Source organism: Octopus bimaculoides, chromosome 29 (genome assembly GCF_046866305.1).
Source record: "Octopus bimaculoides isolate indiv1 chromosome 29, ASM4686630v1, whole genome shotgun sequence".
Classification (NCBI taxonomy): domain Eukaryota; kingdom Metazoa; phylum Mollusca; class Cephalopoda; order Octopoda; family Octopodidae; genus Octopus; species Octopus bimaculoides.
The window spans coordinates 4,848,586-4,861,919 of record NC_142956.1 but is presented as its reverse complement, the minus strand read 5'-3'; the positions used below and the strand labels follow the sequence as shown (position 1 = coordinate 4,861,919).

Below are 13,334 nucleotides of genomic sequence, written 5' to 3'. Positions count from 1 at the left end.
CATAGACCACCACATCATGGAGAAGATTAACCGCCTGGTTTCTAAACATTACAACTCACTCACTGACAACGAAAGAGACTACATCACCAATTTCGAACCAAAACCCAGTAGCAGGCAGTAAAAGAACAAAAACGTGAATACATAAAAGTGCTATATCCAAAAGAGACAACTACAATCTCTAAAAAAAATAACTCACCAGCGCCAAATTACTCACCAAAAATACAACCCCACAAGTCAAAAGCTGCACCTGCCCTAACTGCGGAACTTGCACCTTTCTATTAGAGGGCTCAACATACAAATTTAAGTCAGGCCTAACATTTACCGTAACATATGACTTCATCTGTTCTTCGAAGAACTTAATCTACGTTCTTAAATGTTGAAATTGTGGTGAAGACTACATTGGTCAAACAAGCTTCACTTTGAGCGATAGACTTAAGGCAACTCCAAATCACAAACACAAGATGCTGACGTCACCCCCCACCTCCAGTCCTATGAAATTCCACAAACACCAGGTGCTGACGTCTCGTAATTCCAAACGAATCAAAACCGAACTTCAGCGAATACAAAGAAATGACCCTTTAAGAGAACGGAACGACCTATAACCGTATCCACAAGGAAACCAACCAAGCAGAACGACAAGCTTGACCACGGAAGAAAACGTCATCAATTTTTTAATGAATCAAAAATCAGATCCATTCACAGAAAAAAAAAAAACTTATAAATACATCTGATCCCTAACCATACCATTACAATTGAAAGCGACTATTTAAAGATCTGAGAAACCGTAAATCAAATTTCCTTTTTTAATATTTTCATTCTCACATTCGTTTTTTCCAGTATGACTTGTCGACCACCACTGAAATTAAAGAAACTTGTATATTCTAACAAATTCATATACAGTTTTCATTTCATCTGTTTTGAACATGATAATTTATCAACATTGAAACATCTTGATTTCTTAATATTAAGACTTTTAACAAATGTCTTTATAATTTTAAACTTTTACCATTGATAAACAAAAGATATTGTTGAAACTAGTTTGGTATATATGTAAATAAATGTAGTTTAAACATTTAGGAGCTTTTGAAATTTAAGTGCATTTTCAACAACACATTTACCTGTATATATGAATAGAAGCAAATAAGACATTGTGTCAAAAGAGATGTGGTTAGAGGTGGAAGCTATTGAGAAAGGCAATAGAAAATATATACGACTAATAAAAATGCTTAGTAAGTTTGATTGGTTGACAAAATTTAGATCCTGGTTGACGGTGGCTTATACATAGATACATTATTTAGATTTCTTAATTTTTGATAAAAGAAACGAAAGCACATCATCAGAGTTTAATATAAAATATATGACCAGCTGAATATTGCCTTTCTTCTCAGGTAAGTCTCTAATTTTTTTTTTCTCACTCCGTTCTTGTCATATGTCACAATTTTGATGTAGCAATGAAAATAGGTGTCTTGTATTACGATTGACATATTGATATATCTTCAGCCCCAAAATTTCAGGCTTTGTATATTTATTAGAAAGGATTCTCATTATTATTATTATTATTATTATTATTATTATTATTATTATTATTATTATTATTATTATTATTATTATTATTATTATTATTATTATAATCATTATTATTATCATTATTATTACTAGTTACTTGAGTTCAAATTCCTCCGAGGTCGACTTTGTCTTTGATCCTTTTGAGTTCGATAAATTAAGTAATACTTGAGTACTGGGGTCAATGTAATCGACTAGTCCCCTCCTTTCAAATGTCAAGTCTTGTGCTTATAGTAGAAAGGATTATTATTACTATATAAAGCCGTGGTTACTTTGCATTTCATCCTTTTGGAATCAATGAAATAAGTATCAACTATTTACTCGGGTCGATGTAATCGACTAGTTACCACCACAAAAATAAAAAATAAACAGCCCTTGTGTATTTAGTAGAAAGGGCTATTATTTCATTTACGCACAACAGATTAGACTGAAACAAGAAAACTTCCTAACATCGGGTTAGAACAAGTAAGCTTATATGGCAAAAACATTCTTAAGTATCCTAGCTGTCCCTTATAACTCAGTTTCCTAGAGCTACGCTAAATTAGGTTTTATGTCTAGTTCCTCAATTTCTTTGTGAAACCTTTAGGGATAGTTCCTAATGCAGCTACAACTACAGGGATACGTTTTATCCTCACATTTCCTAGACTCTGTTACTGAATGGCTAGGTCATGGTACTTTGCTCTATTCCGTATAATTTTCATACTGATTTTCTCATCATTCGGGTTTGTAAATTAAATTTTAAGTTCTCTTCGTCTACTACTACTAAATGAGGCCATGTAGATTCTATTAATCTCTCAGCCTGAATATTAAAATCCCACAACATCTTATTTCTAGCACTTTACTAGATTTATGTTCATATCACTTATCCAATATGATCAAATTCTAGCTATCTACATATCTCCCACTGGATTATTCTACCCAGGTTATCATGTGTAGCTCGTTCCCCATTGTTTTCCATAACCTACCAGGAGAATCTATCCTGATTTTTATCCAAATAATCCTCAATGTCAGACCTTGTGCTATTACTAGCAAAATTTCTGTTTCCCTTCTTAGCCTTCCTTTCTGAAACCACAGCTATATCTTATTATTTTCTATACCATTACCTTTGGAAATCTACCGTGCAAAGCTTTCTCTTGCCAGTCAGATAATCTTGCATCATTTTTTAAAGGTTTTTAACCCCTATGGCTTTTTGGTTTCCCTATCTCCTACTCTTAGCAGCTCTTTATAAAATTTCATCACTATTACCTACATATGAGGCTATATTTACTATAGCTAACTTCGCAGTCTTGTTGTTATTATTGTTCCTGTTGGTGCTGTTGTTGTTGTTCTTCTTATGCCAGCCCAAGATTTCTTATCTCCGCCCGGCAGATTTCATCTTCCTCTATTACTATTCTATATTCGAGTAGCTTTAAACATTAAAGATTTACCAACTATAAATGGAAATTTTGAAGTATTTGAAGCATTATCGAAAGCAGTAGAAAAGCATACTTTACCTAGTTAAGATGGTAAGTGAATGAGATCGCTAGAAGAATCTGCAGGTATTGATGTTTCATGCATCTCATGTGAAGCGAAACTATGCCTCGATGTATGCAGTTGACATTCTTAAATACCCCGTAGAACTGTATCAGCTGAATGAAGATAATTCATTGAAGACTTTTAGCGAATCTACTTTAAAATTTCCTTTACAAATTCATACAGGGATTAGATTTGATACTGTGATTGCATGGTTTTAGTTGTACAACATTAGGCCTACCAGACCCAGGTCTTAATTTTCTATCTAATGTTCAAACAAATATTTTGGAGGACCGATCTTAAGTTATGTAGGGAATCAAAAGACTTAATTTCCGACAGATAGTTGTGTTTGAGAGAATAGTTGATGCCATTGACAGTGAGGAAGCATTTATTCGTTTCAGTTGCATCTGGTAGATCTTGGAGAAAACTACGTTTACAACTTTACACTGCTGAACTTTGTATGTAGGAGAGGTAGGATAGTCTTCCTTATATAACAATAACTGCTGGTCTCCTTAGGGCATGACCAACTGTGCACTGAGAATTGAATGGTACCCGGCCGTTCGTTGTTGATAAATCCTCTACTTTATCAAGTAACACGCTTCGTATAAATGACGAACTTCTAAAGGAAATTATGTAAAATGGTCATCTTTTTAGTGAAAAGCTTTTGATATTTGGAAATGACTTTCTCCAGACAGATAATGTAATTCGAGGATTCACCAATGTTAATAAAGAAAAATACTGCACGATGATCTAGTCAGCTTTATTTATTGTAAATTCAGTTAACATCAGCAATAATGAACAAACTGCCTCCTTTGATTTACATAACTTACATTGGTAATCTACCTGATTGTGTTGAGTTACGAATGTTAGTGAAACACTGAAACTTAACAAAGGCATTCTGCAGCTCATAACCGGGTCTAACGAACGAACATAACAGCAATGGTTCGATAACTGATGATGACGATGACGACATTGAAGATGACGACGAGGAAGAGGATGCTGTTGATGGCGATGAGGGCGCAGATATTAATGACGATGATAATAATGACTATGATGATGATGATGATGATGATGATGATGATGAGGAGGAGGAGGAGGAGGAGGAGGAGGAGGAGGAGGAGGAGGAGGAGGAGGAGGAGGAGGATTATCATGATCAACATGATAATCATTATAATGATGAAGATGAGCTATAAATGTTCCAGTGGAGTTTTTAAATGAACAAAATCCACGTGCAATTCCACCTCATATTCTGATGATGAAAGTTTGGCGCATTATAATGTGAGAACGAAACCCGAGTCCCCTGAAGAGTTTACTAAATAGAACAGGAGCAACAATTACAGAAACGCGCACCCATTTTCGTTTTGCAACAGAAATGTTTACTGGCAACAGTATAAAAGAAAGGGCTTTCATTTCCCGATTTTATTTGTTACGTAGCGAAACAAATCTACTGTTTCAACATAATCGCAGTCAGTTCCCCTTGATACCATCCTTTATTATTTTCATAAATATATCTTATGGTTAGTTTTTTAACAGAGTGGGAGTATATGTACAAGACCTCGTATTTAACACTGGATAGTTATATGTATCTCTAAATAGGATAAAAAATCAGGAACACCAAAAATGACAGATTCCCCTCACTTAAACCAAGGGCATCTCCTACATAAGGACCATATATTCACTAAATGATTAGCCGTGAATTGCCTTTTGAGGATAGATATTGATGTTTATGATGAAAATACTGACATTTATTAAGCTAACTGTAGTATTGAGCATGAACTTCTGTGATATAATTTATACATTTATTATGCAAATATTCACCGTACAATCGTAGACCAAAATATAAATACGACACACTTCGTAAAACAAATGTCGCTGATTGGAAAACAATAACATTTCTATAACTATAATCAGTATTTTGTGAGTATATCTATGGGTTAGTGTACATATTTTTGTTTCAGTCTATGTCATTATGTGGTCCTGTATATCCACACACATCCACATACGTATACTTGCACACAAAAACACACGCACACGTGTATATAGACGTATATGTATGCACGCATAAAACGCCGTAATGTACACATTTTTGTGTGTACATTCTGGTCGTATAAACCTGATTGTGGAGTCTATTGTATTCAACACATTTCGTATTATCCGCATTTGTGGAATTTCATCTCTCTTGCACATATATAGATATACTTTTTACATGTTTATTACATATGCTTACTCATATTCAAATGTGTAAGGTTTGGCGATTGCTCAATGATAAACTGCAAAATTCTGACGTCAAAGCTAGTAAGAAACGCTTGTCAACAAGGTGCACATACATGTAAATATAACGTTATAGGTGCATACATTTCACAATTAAAAACTTTCGTGTAGGTTGAACATTAATGCCGGTATACGTATGCGAAAATCATTAATTGTTCAATGTTTCCAATGACGAATCCATCGGAAATAATTATACATGAGTTGTGTATATATAGTCTATCGGTGGTCTGTCCCTTGGCAGGTCTTGTGATTGTGAAACTTCTCCAATACTGTCAACCACTGTTATATTGATTACAACTGAAGAAGATTAACCCAGTTCTAATGACGAAACTGGCATCAGCTCGTTCCGAGAATTTTCCCATACCTATCTTCTATTAACGTCTTTGTCCACGAACTTAAATAGAGGAATAGTTTTAGAAGGAATTGTATTCGCCTCACCTCTTACGTCGTATTTCAATGATCTACCATAGTAGTCAGCCATACGAGACGGTTGCCACTCCTATTGCAAGTATAAAATAAACTACAAACAATGAAAGCCAAAACAGTAAGCAACATCAACGACGACGACGACGGCAACAATGATAGCACTAGTTTTAGTATGAACTACAACAATAACAGCAGCGCTAACTAAACAACAGCAACAATAATAGTGTCATCAGCAGCAGCGATAGGGATATCAACAATGGTGCTGAGAGCTTTAGCAACAACAATAACTACAACTGTAACGTCGACAGCAGCAGCCACAATTGAGACAACAACAACAATAACATGAATGAGAACAACACTAACATAATCTACAAGGGTAGCAGCAGCAACACCAACAACAACAATAACGATGAAAAACCATAAAGAACAAAAAATCAACATTCCCGAACGTTACAAAGCGGCTCATCGTCCTTTTACTTAAAGGGGAAGTGGATATCATTAAAAAGTATTAGAACAATATCGTTCATCCTGGGGTCATGTCTCTCCCAGAAGGAGGAATGATGTGCACTAAGAAAATAACAACAATCTATAAGAGAATCAATCGCGCAGAAACGATGCTACAATTCCCTTCCCCAACCGAAATAGAAAAGATATTTTGAAGATGTATAGCGTTCCGTAGTGTATATCTCCTAAAGAATGCATCAGGGGACCATGGTGGCCATCCGTAGCAATAAAGAGGATGTGCGTAGGATGGATACAATGACATGCACCTTAGTTCGCGATGCTACCCTTAGATATGGAACACTATCTGACGAAAGTGAGGGTCACAAACGTACCTCCACATAGGGACCAGCAGGAGTAAATAAGAAGCTTGAAACCAAACCCTCATCAAAAAGTTATGGAATTCCAAGCTTTAGTTGTTCCAGAAGATGTGGTTTCCATACCAAACCTTTTGTCTTTCGGAGATTGTTTGGAAGATGCCGGTGGTCGTGAAGGGTAGGAAACCCAGATGTTATACTTGTGGAAAATAGATCAACTCAAAGCTTTCTATGCTACAGTGGTGAAATTCACAGTGGTGAAATGACTCGCCCTGCATCGCTGCTGCCAATGCAAAATCTACTTTAATTACAAACAGGGCAGAATCCACCACAACAACGATAAAAACACAAGCAACAAAACTTACCTCCACTCAAGGAAAGGCGTGAAAAAAAGTCCCGTGACTACCTCCACAACCACGACCACCACTACCAACAGCAATAGTAAACGATACGGAAGAAATTAAATCCAAATCCAGGCTACAGTTCGGATACAGAAGTGACCTCGGAAGACACGAAATCACCCTAGTGGGCAGTCACGAATGGTGAAAATAGTGTCTTGTCCCCTAACTCTCCAAAGTTTGTTAGCACCAAATAGAATAACTCGGAAACCAGTGTCCCTAGTTTCATAAATAAATCGATAGAACAACAAATACAACACTCACAAGAATAACAACTTCAACAGCATGAGACAAACCCGCAACAACAGAAACAGAAACGACATTCTGAACAACCGCGCGAGTCATATCGGGATCGGTAAGAAAAGGACCACAGCCAAAGGCAGCCAAAACAACAACCACATCAATTACAATGGACGTAACATTTAGAGCAACATCACACGGAGGAGTCTCAGCAAATGAAGAGTTCTCCGAAAGTAAAACGTTGAACTCATGCAGTTTATAAACTCAAGCAAAAGCATAAGTTTAACAAATGAAGTTCTTGATGGTCTCAACATTTCCAAAACTATACACGGAAAGGCTCTGGTAGGAACGCCAGCAACAGTGTACATCATCTCGAGGAAAAGTTTCCAACATGATGTGGAAGGATTGAAGAACATTTTACACAGAAGGATCTCAGAACTCATACAAAGTCCTGGAAAAAAAAATTTCTTAGATCTGGTCAGTAGGTCTTGGATATAAGCAAGAGGGAAGGAAACAGTGGAGCCCGAATATCTTTAGGCGTCGAGAGAATTTCCTGGGAATATCTCGCTCGTTAGTGTTGGTGGGGGATTGGAATACGACTTTGGACGCAAACAAATATTTAGTGGGATTAGGAGAGTTGGGTGCACAGACCACGCAAATGTCGTCGGGCATTTCTTAAACAGGCCTCGATTTCCCGAATACGGCGATGTGGACTTGGTCAAATTGCAGAGCTTATTCAGGTCTTACTTAGAATGGGTTTTGTAATGTTAGCAGATAGGTGTAGTTAAAATTGTGCACAGTTTCAGACTGTTGTCTACTTAGAAGTCAAACGCGTAACCTTTATAGTTAACATAGAAAAGACTAAAAAGAGGATCCTGTTACAGGAAGATGAATGCGTCGTTTCCGGTATGAAAAGGTTCCAGGGATCAGATTAGCATACGAGTCAAGCAAATATTGATAGGAGAAATCATCAAGAGTAAGTGTTGTGTTTCACTACAGAGAAAAATCAGTGATATCTGTTAGTTTTAGCAGAAATTGTTATAGAAAACTACAGGCGCAGACGTAGCTGTGTCGTAAGAGGCTTGCTTAAGGCGGCGAGCTTGCAGAAACGTTAGCACGCCGGGCGAAACGCTTAGCGGTATTTCGTCTGTGTGACACCGGTTGAGGTGCTTAGCGGTGTAGCGGCTCCGTGAGTTTGTATCTATTAGTAATTATTTGAGTGCGTTTGAATAGTAAGTGCAAGTTTCTATTGACTGTTCTTGTGTTATTTCCTGTTATAATTATTTGTGTGATAGTCTTCGTTCGAAAACTATCGTGTGTTCTCCCCTGTGGGGGAGACATTAACCGCTGGCAAGATGCCGAATAGTGTATCTTCGTCTGGCGAAGAGTCATCCGATGGAAAAAATATTGAAAGTTTATTATTTGGAGATGTTTCAGATTCTTCTTAAGGTGAATCGCCAAAACCTACGAATTCTACTGTGAAAAACCTTCACACAGAAGGAAAACAAAAAAGAAGTTTTGCGTCGGCGGCTGGAGGTGGAGCCCGCCAGCTGTCAACGAACAAAAGCGACTTACGAATGTCCAAAGACATGATTACTATTCAAGACGTTGTTGTCAAGATTCAACCCCCAGAGGATTATTTATTGTCGGGAAAAAAGAAAGCCATCATATACAAGACATACTGTAAAAAAGAAAGAAGAATTGAGCGAGTAAGCGAGGAGAGAGTGGAAAAATGTTTGAAATCCATCTGGCAGGATATCATATATCTGACCAGGGGTAAAAAATTTGGTACCATCGAGGTACAACTAAAAAATATTGAAACGGCACAGATGCACTCGATAAATTCATTGGAAACAGAAGATTTAATTCTAATACCAATATACATGGGTATGAGGACTGTCAACATACGAATAACAAAGGTCCCTCCTAAAGTCGACCCTATGTGGTTGATGGTGGCGGTCCTGGCAAAGAAGATAGATGAAGTGAATATACGTCAGGCTATCGTCACCGAAAAAAACATATCGGATCGGCCACACGGTCCACTTATTAATTCAAGGAGAACAAGCTGTAATTGAACAACTTCCAGAAAAAATAGAAGTTGGGGAGGAATTGTTCCTCAACGTTTTCGTCGAGGGGCGTAAACCCCGATGTTTTCGGTGCGGTCAGATAGGCCATATAGAAAAATACTGTAAGGAAGGCGAGGAGGAATCTAAAGGTGAGTAGGAAGAGAAAGATAAAGAAACCGAAGGAAAGAAAATTACCAGTAAAAGAAAAATAGAAAATGCTAACCAAGTAAAACAAGTAGAATAACGACCAACAAAAGCAGCAAAAAGAAACCGACCTTAAATAACAAGGAAAGAAGTGGAGGACAGAGGGATAGTAGCACTTCACAGAAAAAATGCTGATTTAATGAGAGAAATAAAAGCAAAAAAAATCAGCCACCAGAATAGCTGAACTGTCTGAAAAATTTCAAAATTATGAACTATACGAAATGGATTCAAAGACTCATAAGATTTTATTAAATACATACAGAACGTCTGTATCGGCAATGAGACTGGAATTTAACCAGTCCATTTTTCAAGACTTGCCACCTCCGACCCTATGTCAAGAAAAGGTGGAGAGTCCCTCTCCACCGGACAAGCCCTGATTAACAGGTAAGACATGTCTGTTTACATTGGTTGTTTGAATGTTCGTGGCCTGTTGTCTAGCTGGAAGCAAGGACGCTTCCTAAATGACGTCAGGTCAAGAAAATTGGATGTGATTGTTGCAACGGAAACCCGAGTAAAGAGGCCAAGAGATCTGTACCCCCTCCTGAACGGCTACGAGAAATACGTTTCTCCGAGTCGGGCGGGAGGTGGGGGGTGGGGTGTTGGTCCTACTAAAAGAAAGCGGGTAACCGAGAAAAAGTTGTTTTTTTCTGATCCAGAAGGCAGGCTGGTCGTTCTTGACCTGACATTCAGTTGTGGCAAGATAATCAGGCTCGTTGCTATTTATGCACCCAATATTATGGGCCCGCAAAGTGAATATTTTCGTGACCTGGGCAAGTTCATGGCCACGTCGCATTCGCTAGTATTGTTAGGAGACTTTAACACAATATGTGAGGCACACACAGATTGTGTTGGCTCGAACACGAACAGAAAATGTAACCCAGGCTTACGGGATCTGCTAAGTCACTTTCAGCTAGCAGACCCATATAGGTTGGAACACCCGAACACTCCACAGTGGACGTGGTCAAATAGTGACGGGTCTACCAGAACATATCTAGATAGGATTTTAATTAGAGAAACAGATAGGTCTACAGCTAAGTGTCCACAGTTTTTTCCAGTCAGCTACAGTGACCAAAAGATGGTTACCTGTAAACTGACAATAGACAAGTTACAGTCAGGGATCTGGCTACTGGAAACTCAATACGTCCCTTTTGGCGATTGAGGAATACAGAAATCGGATCAAGATGTTAATTCAGAGGGCATTAACAGGTACCATCATTAATAACAAATGGTGGTACGCCCTAAAAAGAGCCATCAAATATGAGTCTATTAGGTTTAGCATAAGTTTAGCATAGTTAAGGAACTAGAAGAAGCCTGGAGGACTGGCAATGCGGACCAAGTGAAGGTAAAAAGACTGGAGTTAAACCAGTATCTTGAAGCCCAACAAATGGGAAGTATTGCCAGAGCTAAGTTACGTGCGATGGGAAGTGAAGGAATCAAGGCCGCTGGATGGGCCCGAGTGGTGGAAGCTCGGCAAGGAAATAGTTCCACGATACGGTCTTTGACGAACCATAATGGCGTCTTGATAAACGAACCCGAGAAAATGTGTGAGGCCTTTCGGAAGTACTTCGCCCAGCTGTTCGGGGGTGACGGCGGTCCTGATGGTGGGAGAGCCCTCGAGGACTTTCTTGCCGGTCTGCCGTGTCTCTCGGGGTCGGATGCGGAGTCTTGTGAAGGGCCAATCACGCCTGGGGAGGTGAAGGAGGCTTTGGCCAACTGTAAAGCGAGTAGGTCGCTGGGACTTGATGGTCTTCCGTATGAGCTGTATAAATGTATGCCAGACTTGTTCGGGCATCTACTGGCTGACGTTTACGCGAACTGGCAACAGAATGGGTTTATCCCCAGATCTGTGCGCCGGGGAGTAGTGACGTTGGTCAGAAAGGACCCGGACAAGGGGGACGTTATAGAGAATTTCAGGCCCATCACTCTGTTAAACGCAGAAGTGAAGATTTTGGCCAAGGTCTTAGCGAAAAGGTTGGCACGTGTCGCGGATGGTATAGTTGGGGAGGCACAGACATGTGCCATCCCAGGCAGAGACATTCAGGATACCCTCCGTCTTATCCGCTATACCATAGAGAGGGTTGGTAATAAATCTGGCAAAGGTGGGGCACTGGTACATTTGGACCAGTCTAAAGCTTTTGATAGGGTTGACCATCGATACCTGGCGACTGTGCTTGCGCGGTTCGGCTTGGGCCTTGGCTTCCTCAGGTGGTTTATTGCTTTGTACCACAACATTGACTCGATAGTTCGGGTGAACGGTTTCCTTTCGAAGCCGTTCTGTATCAGACGCTCGTTTCGTCAAGGATGTCCGCTCTCACCGCTTTTGTATGTGGTAGCTCTCGAGCCACTACTGCGGAGGTTGAGGGGCATTCCGAGAGAACCAGGTCTAGAGGAGTTTGTTACAGCTTACGCGGATGATATCACTATCAGCGTAACCTCAGTAGCACGCCTACGTGAAGTGGGTAAGACTATTGAGGCTTACGAGGAGGTGGCAGGAGCAAAGATTAACCGGGAAAAGTCGGTCGGCTTACAACTCGGCACCTAGGTTGGCAAGTTGATGCCTTCAGACAGCGCTGTTGGGCGCTGGACGGAAGGACCTGTTAAGTTGCTGGGAGTTTGGTTTGGTCCAAGCCTCCAGATAGAGAAGAACTGCACGGAGGTATTGAGCAGGGTGGCTGCAGTAGTCAAGACCTGGTCTTGGTGGTGGCTATCCCTGAAAGGGAGGGCGGAGGTGGCCAATGTGTTTATCGCATCGGTCATTACCTACCGCCTAACCGTCGTGCCTTGTCCGGATTCGTGATTGATCAGGTTGGAGAGACAGCTCTTTCGTTTTTTGTGGAAGTGCAGGTCGCAACTTGTGAAACGCTCTGTCTGCTGTCGAAAGCCTTTAAAGGGAGGTTTAGGGATGCCTTGGTTAATGATGCGCAGGCATGCGTTGAGATTGAGGAATCTCTGGATTCTCCTGGATAGTGAACGGGTGTGGTCTCCGCTGGCCAAACAAATGTTCCCCGAGTTCAAAAGTTTTTGCGAACAGGAAGCCTGGTGTTCTCGTAGACCGAGGTCGAGTGAATGGCATAAAGAGTGTCGTAAGGCCCTCTTGCTTTTCCGGCGCTCAGGCAACGCCAGCGGTGGGGGTTCCACACGGATTTTATATAGTGGGTTGGTAGAGTCTGAATGCCACGATGGCCTAGGGGCGACTCTAAGTCTCGGGTTTATTCAACTGGACAGCCTGTTTCACCGTACATTCGGGTTGAGAACGTTGGACAACTTCCAAAAGTCCTTAACCTGGCAATTCTACAGAGGTGCCTTGCCCGTTTGGGATAAGCTTGCAAGACACGGTAAACGTCAGTCGCCGACCTGTCCAAGATGCGGGGGAGACAGGGAAACCGTCCCTCACGCTATTGTTCAGTGTCCGGAGATATCAGAAATGTGGGCTTATGCTGAACACCGGCGAAGGAAAAGTACAGCTGTCGACTGAGTCAATTATAAAAATTGACCCACCGGGAGTTTTAACAAACGAAGGTAAGAATTGTTTTCTCACGGTTGTAGCAATAGCGAAAGAGGCAGTATGGAAGACGAGGATAAAAGGAATTAAGACAGGCAACTTTATCACTGGCCACAATTTACGTTCATTTTTTACTTTTCATTTGAAAAGGAAAGTGTGGCTGGAGAGGAGATGTCTGTCGGAGTGTACGTTCCAAAAGAGATGGAAGCATGTTGCACGAGTGTTGTGCGTGCAAGGAACCGTGTGCAAGGTGCCAGCGATAGATTGGGGCTTGTGGGGTCGGAGCGTGGCCTGATCATCGCTTCATTTGTGTCGTCTAATGTACTGTTAATGT

At 40.2% G+C, this 13,334-nt stretch overlaps 1 protein-coding gene across 5 annotated transcripts in view; it reads left to right on the top strand.

Moving 5' to 3' along the window:
- Nucleotides 1–1,182: 1,182 nt before the first annotated feature.
- LOC149130310 (keratocan-like) overlaps nucleotides 1,183–13,334 on the top strand; it is a 36,919-nt gene continuing 24,767 nt past the window's right edge. For 2 of the 5 annotated variants that reach the window (XM_089345356.1, XM_089345357.1), the window contains exon 1: nucleotides 1,192–1,388. The gene's annotated coding sequence lies outside the window, so the exon portion shown is untranslated. Of the gene's footprint in view, nucleotides 1,389–13,334 lie in introns of all 5 variants that reach the window. The other 3 variants (XM_089345358.1, XM_089345355.1, XM_089345354.1) reach the window with 3 other exon arrangements.